The 14,315-nt window shown below is 45.0% G+C and overlaps 1 long non-coding RNA gene across 1 annotated transcript; it reads left to right on the top strand.

Moving 5' to 3' along the window:
• Positions 1 to 364: 364 nt before the first annotated feature.
• LOC141581993 (uncharacterized) lies at positions 365 to 14,114 on the top strand. Its single transcript, XR_012514837.1, has 3 exons — positions 365 to 3,082; positions 3,814 to 6,863; positions 7,110 to 14,114. It is a non-coding gene; the product is annotated as an uncharacterized LOC141581993 (long non-coding RNA).
• The last annotated feature ends 201 nt before the right edge of the window (positions 14,115 to 14,315 follow it).

Here is a 14,315-nt window from a genome sequence, read left to right as displayed (position 1 = left end):
TTTTCTGGGAAGCCTCCTTTCTGTTCTTAAAGCCTTTCAACTGATAGAATTAAGCTCACTCAGACTATCTGGATAATCTCCTTTACTTCAAATTAATGTTAATCACATCTACAGAATGCCTTCCCAGAAACACCCTTAGTAGTGTTTGATTGAAATAATTGGGGACCAGAGCCTGGCCATGATGATACAGAAAACTGGCCATCTGTCTCTCCATCCATCCTTTCTTCCCTCCCTCCCTCCCTCCCTCCCTCCCTTCCTTCTTTCCTTCTTTCTGTTTTTCCATCCATCCTTTATTCTTTCCATCCATCCTTCCATCCATCCACCCATCCATCTTTTATTTCTTGCAGGTTGTTGGACTGAGGGATAAAGTTTCTAGCTGGCCGTTCAGGAGGGTCCGCCTTCAGCCTTGATTCCTTGCCATGTGGACCTCTCCAACATGACTCCCTGCACCATCCAAGGGCACCTGCTGAGAAGGGAATAGAGAGATTCTGCTAGCAAGACAAAAGCTGTAATCCCATGGAATCACAGAAGTGGCATGCTATCACTTTTGCTACAATCTGTGAGTTAGAAGGAAGAGAAGCAAGTCAGAAGTCCCAGCCCAACTCAAAGCAAGGAAATTATGCAGAGTATGATTACTGGAGGCAGGGATTACTAAGACCATCTGAGAGTTTGCCTGCAACAAGGAACTTGGAATTCAGAAAAGTCACATGGTGGGTCAGTGGTAAAGACCGTGTCACCCTGACCTCACTGAGACCTGACATAACTATAGGGGTAGAATGTATTCCCAAAAGCAAGACACAAGTATTAATTTTGTTCCAATTAGTGCCAGAATCAGGATCCTGACTGACACACATCTTCTTTGTGAAAAAAAAGAAAAAAAAAAAAAGAAATCAGAAATGAATCTTTAAGAAATTAGCTGTTGATTGCATGAAATTATTAAACAAATTGCTTGGATCTACAAAAATCTTTGGGCCTGGCATGGTGACTCATGCCTGTAATCCCAGCACTTTGAGAGGCCAAGGTGGGTAGATCATTTGAGGTCAGAAGTTCAAGACCAGCCTTACCAACATGGAGAAACCCCATCTCTACTAAAAATACAAAATTAGCTGGGTGGGGTGGTGCATGTCTGTAATTCCAGCTAGTTGTGAGGCTGGGGCAGGAGAATCACTTGAACTTAGGAGGTGGAGTTGCAGTGAGCCGAGATTGTGCCATTGCATTCCAGTGTGGGCAACAAGAGTAAAACTCTGTCTCAAAAAAAAAAAAAAAGAAAAGAAAAAAAAAGAATACATTTCTCATCTTCCTTTGCAAGAGGTGTAGACATTTGATTAAATTCTAGCCACTTTGTTATGTGGGCTTCTTGGAAGATTCCTTATAGTTGATATGGTTTGGCTGCATCCCCACCCAAATTTCATCTTGAATTTCTATGCGTTGTGGGAGGGACTTGGTGGGAGGTAATTGAATCATGGGGGCAGGTCTTTCCCAGCCAGTTCTCAGGATAGTGAATGTCTCATGAGATCTGATGGTTTTAAAATGAGGAGTTTCCCTGCACAAGTTCTCTCTCTTTGCCTGCTGCCGTCTATGTAAGATGTGACTTTCTTCTTCTTGTCTTCTGCCTTGATTGTGGGGCTTCCCTACCTATGTGGAGCTGGAAGTCCAAAAAACTTCTTTCTTTTGTAGATTGCTCAGTCTCGGGTAGGTCTTTTATCAGCAGCGTGGACATGGACTAATACACTGGGTGATGAGTTGGCCATCACATTCTTTGTAGATTTCCTTCTTCTTGCTGCAGGCACCAGCTGGGTAGAGAGAGGATATTGAGAACAAATTTTTATGCTGAGGATGGCAGAGGAGAAAGATGGGAGGAATCTAGGCCTGAAGACATTGTGAAGTGGTCCAGGACTGTACCTCCCAACTTCTTTGTGCAAGAGAGTAAAGCCTTACATGCATGAATCTGTTATTTGAGGTTTCTTTTATAGAATTCAGCATTTGAATTCTCTGTGGCTGCAATGAATCTGGATACAATAGAAACTATTTACACCCTAGAGAGCTGAGCTAAAGAAACTATTTGCCATCTCATCAGGCTGGCAAATGACACACAGTGTTCAATAAAACTCAAACAGATGCTATTCTCTTCTCTACTAAATGTGACCGATTTATCTATTGTGATGTCTTGCCGTTCCAAATAAAGAGATCAGGATTCCCTTGCCCCATGGCTGTTCTACAGAGTCTGCCTTGCCCATCTGGCATGTAAAACCCTGAAATGTAAAACTCTGCTATTTGTAGGAGTGCCAAGATGTTTCAACATATTTTAGATATTTTTTGGAAAGTTGTAAAACATGGCTAATATAGGAAATGGTAGCCGTTCATAAACACTGCTTAATGTTCTTCACTTCAGATGGCACTAGACTTATGTAAATGGAACTGAGATATTTTTCTTTGTTCTGTGTAAAGTGAAGCCCATTTTTTCCCCTCCAACATTATAGACACCCCAGAGTGGTTTTCAGCATTTGAAAGCAGCAGGGCCTCTTTCTTTTTGGATTTGGTTAAAATAAAAGGGCTATGGACAGTCTTGAAATGTGAATCCAAACCCTAGGTTTTTAAACTCTTCAGCAAATCCAAATGACGACAAATTTCCTCCTTCAGAGGCAAAACAGGGCTCAATCTATGAAACCTGACTTTGAAGCAGATGACAACTTTTCCCACAGATGGTGCCCCAGTACTTCTAGGAAACACAAACATCTAATTTTGATCTTGTTTATTAGGATTTCATTTTAACGTGGATCTGGAAGAAACATAACTAGCACAACTTGCTCATAATTATACAGCTCTTACTGTTTAAAAGGAGGCCAAACAGTAAGTTAATTGTGGGCCATTAACAGTCGTTAATTGTGTTTAAGTAGGAGATCAAGTGAAAGAATAATCCTCAGTGAATCTTGGCTGTGGGTGACTGATGGAAGTTTCAGAGGCTGGAATGGAAGATGAAATTGGGGCGAGGTGACACACAGCATGGCCTCAGGAACCTGGGATCCAGCCACCTGCAGCTCCCAGTGGAGGTGAAGTCACGGAGGGTCCCGGGGAGTGACTGGTGAGTGAGGTGTCTCTCCACCCATCTGAATAAGAGGTGGGCCTTGTGATTTTCCTCCATTGAATGTTGTCCGGTTTCTAACCTCCTCTCGTTACTGTCATTTTTAACTATGTGTGTATCTGTGTGTGTTCAACTCTCATGGGCAGGGTGGCAGAACTCTCTAGGGTAGGAGGAGAGACCATGAAGACAGACCTTGATCCCTAAGTGTGGACTTTGAGAGCGATTTCTCCATCATTTAGCCTGTGGGTTGCAGCATTTTGAAAAGCTAAATTCAGAAATTAGATGGAGACCTCTAGTGGAGGCCTGGGAGAAGAAGGACTGGAAGATCGGAGTCTACAAAGGCTGGGATAGTGGCATGTGGATGGGCTGCTTGGAATGCACAGAAGTCACACAGGCCTCTGTCTCACGTTGGGGCCCACCAGGGCTTCTGGGTGCTGTGTCCGGTAGCGCCAGCCAGTCTTTGTCCTCAGTCACCAGTGCTCAGGCGGTGGCTGTGGATGGAGCCAAGATGGCAGGGGTGGGCATGGCCCCCTCACCAAGGCTGATGCAGCTCCTGCCTCCGCTGAATGCTGTGTCTACCCTAGGTTGCCAGCCCCGGGGGACCAGCAGTCACTGGGTAGCAAGCTCATTACATCTGGCCCCTTCAATTGCAGTGGGAGGTAATTTTCCCTTGCTGGAATTGATACCTGCTCCTGATACAGATTTGCCTTTTCTGCCTGTTCTCCTGCTAGCACCTCCATCTGAGGGCCTCCAGGACGAATGACATCTCAAATGGAAACCTGCATAACATCAGCCCGAGCCAAGGACCCATTTTATCATCAGAGAGGTGTGCCATGAATGCATGACTGTGGGATCCACCGCTTTGACCACCTCTGGATGACTTGGAAGCTGCCAGCTTACATGAACAATGAAAAGGCTTTGATGGCTCAGCAAAGGTGCCAGCTCGGGGCTGATACTCCCTGGGGATGGCCTCCAAGGTGGCCATAGTGCTGTAACAACGGCCAGTATGGTGCTGAACCTACAGCTGAACCTACATATGGTGCTTTGACACCAACTGTCGGGACACATGGGTCTGGAAACCAAATCTTGGAAGTAGGATTGGCTGCTCTCCTCGTAACTCCTAGTGACCCAGGAGTTGATTTTTGCTTCCTGTCCCTGAGAACTTACGTTCTGCAGGACTAGAGATCCTGGTTCCTAGGACGAAGCAGCGTAGCTTCTGCTGAGGCTCACAGTAAAGGTTCTGTTGAACCTGAATATGACTACTGCTGGGTCCCTTTGGGCCTGCTAATGGACGAACAGGCAAAGAAAGAAGTTACTCCATTACCCGGGGGCAGATAATTCCAGTTCTCAGTGGGGCTATGATTGTTGCCAGGGGACTGAAACACAGCCGAGACCAAGGAGATTGTCGGTGGCTTCCTCTGGTGCTTGCAACTCTGGGCATAATGACGACTGGGCGATGCCAGCAGGGCCTGATGGACACAAGGCAACCAACAGCTCAGACCCTCAGCGGTAAAGGGCCAGCTAGTGCTCAGGCAGGTGGCCCAGACTGGCATAAGCGCTGACAGAGAGACGTCTAGGACGGGCGGTGGAGGAGGGAGATGACACACCCCCCCTCCACCCATGGCGGGTGCCCACCATGCCTTCTCTATGGAATCGTTTGGAGATGGTGGCTGGCCGTGATCTTGCAGGCTTAGTGACAGAACAATCTGAGAAGAGAGAGGGGTGGACTGCTGCAGACCCGTGTGGTGCTCTGACTCATGCCCTCTCAGTCCAACCTCTAATTTCAGCAGGAATTGGGGTGTGTTTCCGTTCGTGTTTAAGACACTGCATGCTCATAGCAGCTTACCTCAAGCATGGGATGCAAGGTTTTACTTTCTTCATCAGGATTCCTCTCATGCCATTGTTGAGATTCAGTTGGCGTGGCTGGCAAAATATTAGAGAAAGTTAGCAGATTATAGTCTCAAACCTTTTGGAAGACCAAAAGGTTTTAATGGAATGGGTTAAGGCAGGCAGTTCTTAAGTTAGAGTACTAAGTCATAGCGTGAAGTTTTAGGGACAATACAAGCTTCCCCAGTTAAGTCTGTCTACTCCACATTCCTTTGTCTCTGTTCACTCACGTGAACTTTCTGCTGGCCTCTCAGGGGCAGGTCGAAGGGAAATTACCTGTTTATGGTGTTTACTCTGGGCCCTGGAACCAAGACCTTTTATCATTCATAAAACCACTCTTTGAACCATGTTAATTATCCACAAGCATGTTGACGTAGAACCTCTGTTATTTATTCTATACTGAATAAATGTGAGGAGGTACAGGGAGTCGTGATCTGTTAGCTGCAATTGCCCTGTGAAAGCAGCTGACCACCAGCCCTTGCCCACTCGAACGCACTGTACTGGGTGTGAGTGCATCCATTCACCTGTGGTTGAGTCAGTGTCTGCAAGACAGACCTCTGCAGGTGGTGACCAACGTCTCATGCCATGAATGGGGAAAGCTGAAAACTCTGGGAGTTGATATTCCTAGAGAAAAATGCTGGTGAGGAAAGGCTCATCCCTCCTGGGTTTTGGGGGCACTGTTCTAGAGCCTTCTGTGCACGTCTCAGGCTGTCTAAGCAGAAAGGAGCACCCACTGTTCACAGCAGTCTCCTTGGCAATATTGCTGCTTTTCCCTCCCCTGTCTCGCTGTGACAGGTTGAATTGTGTCCGTGAAGAGATATGTCCAAGGCCTAACCCTGGGTATTTGTGAACACGACCTTATTTAAAATTAGGATCTCTGCAGATGTAATCAAGTTAAGATGAGGTTAGGCTGGACTAGGGTGGGCCCGTCATGCAGTATGACTGGTATCCTCATACAAAGGCAATGTGAAGACACGTGGGGAGAGCGCCGTGTGATGGTGAGACAGAGACAGAGATCGGAGCAAGGCAGACTCAAGACAAGGAGCACCAAGGTCAACAACAAATACCTGAAGCCAGGGAGAGGCCAGGGAGGATTCCATCCTGTGGTTTCCAGAGGGAAAAATACATCTTGATCTTGGACTCCCAGCGTCCAGAAATGTGAGGGAACGGGTTTCTGTGGTTTGACCTGCCCAGGGGTGGTCATGGCAGCCTCAGCAGATGACACGTTCACTTTCTGCTTCCTATCTCATGATCCCTGGGGTCACCTCTCCAATAAACTGCCTGCTCACAGTCCATATTTTCAGAATTTTCTTTATTAGAAACCCAAGCTAGATTAACTCCTATGCTGTGCGAAGCGGGATACACTGCTACCTAAATGAGACTTCAGTTTTTGAATGAACTCTTTTCTGGGAGATACGGTTGATCGTAATTATAGTTACCATTCTCTGAGAACCTGTTGTGTGCCTGGCACTTTACAAACATGCCAAATCTAATCTAGTATAATCCCATGTGGAGCTGCTATTATCACTATTTTATAGAAAAGAAACTGAGTCTGATGGAGGTTCAGAGACTTGCACTGTTGTGATCCCAAATCGATATTCTTTGTCAATACTAGGACCTAATCTTTGCCCGATAATTACTTTCTTTATAGATTCCAACTTTTCTCTATGTATCCACCTAGATTAGTTGATGTCTAGGCTTGGCTGCTGTGACAAAGACTAAAATATGAGTGACTTAAACAAAATGAAAGTTTATTTCTCTTTACAGAAAGCTACATATGGGGCAGCCCTGCTTCTCAGGGCCCACGAGGGCTCAGATTCCTCCTGTCTACTTGCTCTGCCAGGTGTTGTTTTTGGTGGCTTAATGCCACTTCCTCTCTCCAGCCAGTAGAAAGGTGAGAAAAGTGAAAGAGAAGAACAGAATTCTCTTTCACTGCAGGATCTCCTTACATCCCACTGATCAGAATTTCTGCCATGACCATGCCTAGATTCAAAGGGTGCGGTGAGGGGAGGGACTGGGAAATGCAGTCTGCATCCTGTGCCCAGCTAAAATGTAGGGATTCAGTTGCCATAGCAATTGAGGAACGTGGGTATGGGGGCATGGCAGCTGGCGCTCACAGGGCACCCTTTGCCTTTGACAGTGCATGAAGCATTATGCAGAACACGAAGAGGAACACATTGTAGTCTCTGAATTCAGAAGAAGCAGACAAAGGTGAAGTTTCCTTGCAGGTGGAGATTCCCACTTGGTCTACAGAATGATGAAAATACCATGAAAGGCAGAGCACAGGTATCCAGGTATGATCAGTCAGCAGGTCTTGGCCAGGAGCATACACAGAATAAACAAATAAATAAGTAAAGGGGGGAAGGGAAAGTAGTATTAAGACTGTTCAAGACTTGAAATACAGATCTCCTAAAAAGGAGTCCTTTGAAGTCTTGGGATACTACAGAAATATCCCAGTGACCACTGAGCCTGGTTTCGATTTTTGAAGGAAATACACCAGTTGAATAAAGTAGTGTGATGTTAGAGAAAGGAGACCAGCAAAGGCGAATGGGACACCAGCCTTTCAAGGACTCGTGCAGAGCAATTGGAGGAGGCGGGAGCCCAGCCAATGCTGCGGATCAGTTTCCCAGGCCGCTGTAACAAAGCACCACAACCTGGTGGCTTAGAACAGTGGAAAGGCATTCGTTCATGGTTCCAGAAACTGTAGGTTATAAACTGAGTGTGGCAGGGTCACGACCCCTCTGAAACCTAGGAGGGAAGCATCCTTCCCAGCTTCTTCCTGCTTCTGTTCTACCCTGACGTTCCTGGGCTAGTGGCAGCATAATTCTGGCCTCTGCCTCTGTCTTAACATGGTCTTTTTTTCCCTGTGTCTCTTCGTGTTGCCTTTTCTCTCTGTGCCTCTACCTCTGAATTCAAATTTCCCCTTTTTATAAGGACACTAGTCCCATTGGATTAGGGCCCACTATAAAGACCTTGTTTTAACTTGATTACCCTATCAAGACCGTGAGAGTCTCCAAATAAGGCCGCATTCTGAGAAACTGTGGGTTAGGAGTTCAGCATGTCTTTTTGGGGGGTCACAACTCAACCCATAGCAGCTTGTTTGATGGATATTCTAGCTGAAGTCAAAGGAAATTTAATTCTCATCCTCAGAAGCAGAAAAGATTCCACAACTAAAGCCAACAATTGTATCCAAGGAGTTCATTTCCTGAGCAACGACCAGCCCTTTGCACAGCACGAATTGCCAAAAAAGGCCAGCGTGATCATTTGTTGGCTTGCGATGGGCAAGCCATTTTGACATGCCAAAAGTGAGAATTCCCCAGTCAAAATAAAATAGAGTAAATTAGGTTATAATGTTCCAAAGGCAATTTATGCCTTTCTGTGCTTTAGGATTCATTTTCCAAACATGTTTCATTTGTCCTTGAAAATCCAAGTTCATGCTCGAGACTCCTTTTAGTTTGCTTTTTGCCCAACAATTAGTGCGCAATGCATGGCATAGTCGCTAAGCAGGAACTTTTAGAAGCAAGAAACCCACAGAAGGTCCCCAAAATGAGTACTTTAAAAGACTGTGCACGTTTTAAAGCCCTGTCACCCATCAGCAAACATCACTGTTTCTCCACGGACGAACCAGACTGTCCTGACAAGGTCTCCTGTCCCCTGGCGGACAACTGATATCATTGCAGTCCTTGATTCACCAAAATCCCAGGAAGAAAGCAGGTTAGAACAATGTGTCCTTAAGGTTGCAAGGGCTGTTTTTCCCCCTTGGGTAGGAATGTCACCTTGTCACGTAATGGTCTCATTTAAGTTATCTTGGACATCGACCACATTACTAGAGACATATTTAGCAATTTTGGAATGAGGATGAGCAGCAGAAAATTTGCTTTCGATTTAAACCACCCCAAAGTTACAGCGTCACTAATACAGGGACACCGTGCCCAGTTAGGGGTCCAGGCAGCAAAAGACTTGTAGCTGTTGTTTATTAGACTGGGAGGCCTGGGAGATTGCTTGCCTGGGATGTCTCTGGAAACAGGGGCCATCCTCTCCCACTCCCCTCTCACCTCCCTTCATAGCCACCACAATCTGAAGATGTGGTGGTGTTATAAGATAATCTAAGAGAATCCCCCAATTCTTGCAAACTCATCTGTTGAGAGGTCTGTTTATGGCCGTTTATTTTCAGATCTATTAAGAGGTGTAAGTCCCCTGTCCCTGAATCTGAGCTCTGTGACTGCATGGCTGATAGAGTCCCCTGGGTGTGGCTGTGGTCTAAGTCCTGAGGATGCATGTCCCTCCATATCCCCTTCCCTTTGCGTATGGGAGAGCCCGGAATGCAGCGCTGTCACTCTTGCGATTTAGGGCAAAAGGGGGATGATTTGAGTGGGCCTAGTCTAATCACATGGACTTTTTAAAAGCAGTTTTTCTCCAGCTAGCAGCCGACGAGGAAGTCTGTGGTTTGAAGCAGGAGAACAGGGCACACTGTGGCTGCCTTTGAAAATGGAGGAGCCATGTGCCAACCTAAAGTGCCAGTAGTTTTAGGAACTGAGAGCAGCCCCTAAGTGAATTCAGCTCACAAACTGAATGACCTGGAAAGTGGACTTGTTCTCAGAGCCTCCGGAAAAGGACTCTTCTGGCTAACACCCTGATGTTGGCCTTATGAGACTCTACCTAAGAAGAGAACCCAATCAAACCTTCCCATGCTTTTACAGAACTGAGAGATAGTAAATAGGTATAGTTTTAAGGCATGGAATTTGTAATAGTTTGTTATTTGCGAACGGAAAACTAATACAGTAACATTGCGCTCAATTCTAGGTCCAGCCTGCAAAAGACTTGTATGTTTTATTTGTTTCTTGGGGCAGTTGCTCCTGGAATCCAGCAGCCCCGCTGTGAGGAAGCCCAAGCAGCCCCACAGAGCAGTTCATGTCAAATAGAATAAGACCCTCAGCCCAGCCGCAACCAAGCTCCTAGTCAATGGTCAGGACTGACTTTCTAGCCTTGTGAATGAGCCACCCTGGAAATGAGTCCTATAGCCCCAGCTGATCTGTTCCAGCTGACTCTGTGTGAAGCAGGACAGCCATCACCACTGAGCCCTGCCAAGATTCCAAAATAAATGTTTGTTCTTATTTGAAGCCACTAACTTCTGGGGGTGGTTTTAATAGAGGGCACATTTTCTGCTGCTCATCCTCATTCCAAATTGCTAATTATGCCTCTAGTAATATGGTTGATATCAAAGATAACTTAAATGAGACCATTAAGTGACAATGTGACATTCCTACCCAAGGGGAAAAACAGCCCTTGCAACTTTAAGGACACATTGTTGTATTGCTTTCTTCATAGGGTTTTGTGAATCAAGGACTGCGATCGACAGAGAACGTTTTGCAAATTCTTAGATATAGGCGGATTTATCAACTTTGTACCCAAATATACCACACTCATGGACATGATAATAAGCAGTGCTGTTGAAGGTGTGATGAAATAAGCCATCTCTGACACAACAGCTGGGATTGCAAATTGGTATAATTCTGGAAACTAATTTAACTCTATCAGTAATTTTAAAGTGAGCAATTTTTGACATATAATTAAAAGAGCTAAATAATCTAATTAAGATATAATTCCAAGCTGGGAGCAGTGTCTAATACCTGTAATGCCAGCATTTTGGGAGACTGAGGAAGGTGGATTGCTTGAGTTCAGGAGTGTTAGACCAGCTTGGGCAGCATGGTGAAACCCTATTGCTGCTAAAAATACAAAACTGAGCTGGGTGTGGTGGCTTATGCCTGTAGTCCCAGCTGAGTTGGGAGGATCACTCGAGCCTGAGAGGTCAGGGCTGCAGTGAGTCATGATCACACCACTGCACTCTAGCCTAGGTGACAGAGTGAGACCTTGTCTAAAAATAAAAATAATAAAAAAATAAAAAAATAAAAAAGAATGCAGTATTTGAAAAAAGAAAAAAAGTGACACAATACCAAAGACAAAATAAAAGAAAAAAAAGTAGTTCTCTATGCTTAAATAAAATCATCTCAGTATTGTTTGCAATATTGAGAAAGTGGCAAACCGCGTAATGCTTAACCACACGGGTATTCTTATGATGTATTCAAATTGATATTATATTTTGTATCATAAATGTAAGTGTATCATTATGAAGCCATTAAAGCAATGTTTGTGAATGGTTTTTAGTGGGTATGCAACAATGTTTATAATGTAGTGTTAGATTAAAAAGGATATAAAGTTGTATATACAAATTATATTCTACTATAAAACACATGAAAGTATATATGGATGTCTAAGTAAAATGCTCCTAATAGCTAAAGTTACACAACTTAGTGTTTAATAATAGTTCCTTAAATACCTAATGGTAGATCCATAAAACATAGTATTGTTTAGTGACTTAAAATTATTTCATAATAATACAGAAACTGATGGAAAAACATTTAGGCTACTTGGTTAAGTGGGCGTATTAGCTTCCCAGGGTTGCCTGGAAGAGCTCCACAGTTAGATAGCTTCAAACAACAGAAATGCACTCTGCCCCAGTTCTGGAGGCCAGAAGTCTTGACTTCACAAGTCCAACATCAAAGTATTGGCAGGGCTGTGTTCCCTTTGGAGGATCTAGGGATGAGTCTTCCTTGCCTCCTCCTGGGTTTTGGTGGTGGCTGGCAATTCCTGGCCTTCCCTGGCCATCATGCTAATCTCTGCTTCTTTTGTTACACAGACTTCTCCTTGTGTGTCTTCACAATGTCTACCTTCTGTGAGCGTCTCTGTGACCAAATTTCCCTCTTCTTATAAGGATACCAGTCATATTGAATCGGGGCCCACCATCCTCCAATGTGACCTTGCCTTCATTTAATGAATTACATTTGCAACGACCCCATTTCCAAATAAAGTCACATGCTGAAGTTCTGAGTAGACAAGAATTTTGGGTGAATACTGTTCAACCTAGTGGATGAAGTGGAAAAAAACAGATTTTCAATATAAAATTACATATACAGGGGGGCTCTGTACTTGCTACGGAACTTCTGAGAGTGGCTATTGCTACGGCATAGGTATTGCTGTTAAAGCACTCATTGTTACAATAACTTAAAATCTTCTAGAAACCCTAACGATACTCTCTGGTAGTGGTGCTGAGGCTGAGGCTGGGCGTCTTGGTGAGGGGAGCTGGATGGGATCGGTGCTTTACGGGCCAGTCCTCACAACTGCTGCTGCCAAATGATACTCTAAACATGGCGACAGAGACCAAGAGAACACAAAGCACACAGGGCAAAAATGCCCTGACCTGAGTTCTGTTCCTGTGCTACATTGTTCTGGAGTTATTTGAAGTTTGACTTAAGCTAGGCCTGCAGGGACATGGCCCATGGGTAAGATGCTACAGCCCTGTGTATATTTGTGAGATTATTTGACTGGAATGTTATCTCCCTGATCTGTCTGCTTTGTTCACCATTTTTCTTACCAGCTCCTAGTAGGAGAGAAAAAAAATTTCCTCTTGTTTGTGTTAAAAAAAACCGAACAAACCAAAATCCACCACTCAATGTGCTTTTTCCTATTCTGCTATTCAACACTGTAACAACCAGCACAGACTTCTGGCTGGGGTTGGGGTTCTACAACGCAAATTGGCAAGGATGGGGTTCTCCCCACCACCAAGTAAGCAATCAGCTCTGCATTGGACACTGTCTGGGTGTCCTCCAATTCCATTCTGACACTCTCTACTTGGAGAGAGCTCAGATCTCACAGAGTGAGGGCTCTGTTATGCAAGGGAGACCCCCTCCCCCCACTTTCCCATCAACTGCAAGTCCTGGCATCCAGAACTTCTGACCGAACTGCTTCAATTTGGAATTCCGACAGTCCCTTCTTTCAGCTTGATTCATTTGCTAGAGTGGCTCATAGAACTCATTTTTTGTTTGATTCATCTGCTAGAGTGACCCACAGAACTCAGGAAAACACTTGTTTACACTTAGTGGTTTATTATAAAGGATACCGCAAAGCATACAGATGAAGATGAAGCTGTGTAGGGCGAGGGATGTGGGAAGATTGCGGAGCTTCCATGCCCTTTCTGGGTGTGCCGCCCTGCAGGAACCTCCATGTATTCTGGAGACGTCATTGGATAGGTATCACCGAAGCATGAACAGCTGTGTGGAAATGAGATTGGGCAGAAAGGGTTTGGCCCCAGCAGGGCCTGTTCGTTCAGATTCTTCTGGCCTCTCTCTGCAGCATTCCTTTCTCCAAGGGATGGGGCAGGACCCTGTCTGGAATGAGGGTCTTATGACCCACAAGCAGGCTAGAGTTCTGCTATGCGAAGGTGAAAGGAGAGAAGAAGAAGGTCAGAGAGAGAGAGAGAGATTCTGTTTACTCAAGGGAGTACACAGAAGGGCCATGGGAATTATGAGCCAGGAACCATGGGTGAAAACCTACTGTGTGTGTATATGTCTCTATCATCTATAGGTATTTCTATGTGTATGTCACACTTCTACCCTCTTACATTCAGCAGCTGAGTATTAGTCTGTTTTCATGCTGCTGATAAAGACATACTCAAGGCTGGGAAGAAAAAGAGGTTTAATGGGCTTACAGTTCCATGTGGCTGGGAAAGCCCCACAATCATGGCAGAAGGCAGAAGGCACTTCTTACATGGTGGTGGCAAGAGAGAATGACCGAGAAGTGAAAGCAGAAACCCCTTACAAAACCATGCGATCACATGAGACTTATTCCCAACCACGAGAATGGTATGGAAGAATCCCCGCCTTGATTCTATTATCTCCCACCGGGCCCCTCCCACAACACATGGAAATTGAAGGAGCTACAATTCAAGATGAGATTTGGGTGGGGAGACAGAGCCAAACTATAACAGCTGGCAACTGTGACTTAAAGTGATAAAAGACAGAGTCACAGAAGAAAAGGCATACAAATTTTATTTGGCAATCATATTTTAATTTTTATGTGCATGGAGGCCTTCAACAGAAGTAGAGACCCAAACAAGTGGTTAGATTTGGGAGCTTAGATACCTTTTAGTAAAGGGCAACACATTGTGGAGCCGTGACAAAGGAAAAGAGGTTTGGGCTTCCAGGGGTGGTCACTGTGGGAAAGTAGACACACAGGTGAAAGTTGTGGGAGACTGGGTTATTTAGCAAGGTTTAATCCGTGCAGATTCCTCTCCATGCTGTCTCCCTCTCTGGTGATAGAAGTTGTTCTTCCCTCCCCGGTAGGAGGGCTGAGGGGACATTTTCACAAGGGAAATTTGTGCCCTCCTCTAATTTTTTATTTTTATTTTTAGTAGAGAGGGGGTTTTGCCATACTGGTCAGGCTGGTCTTGAACTCCTGACCTCAAGTGATCCACACACTGTGGTCTCCCAAAGTGCTGGGATTACAGGCA

The sequence above is a fragment of the Saimiri boliviensis genome, chromosome 18 (assembly GCF_048565385.1).
Source record: "Saimiri boliviensis isolate mSaiBol1 chromosome 18, mSaiBol1.pri, whole genome shotgun sequence".
Taxonomy (NCBI): Eukaryota; Metazoa; Chordata; class Mammalia; order Primates; family Cebidae; genus Saimiri; species Saimiri boliviensis.
This window is presented reverse-complemented; position numbering and strand designations above follow the sequence as displayed.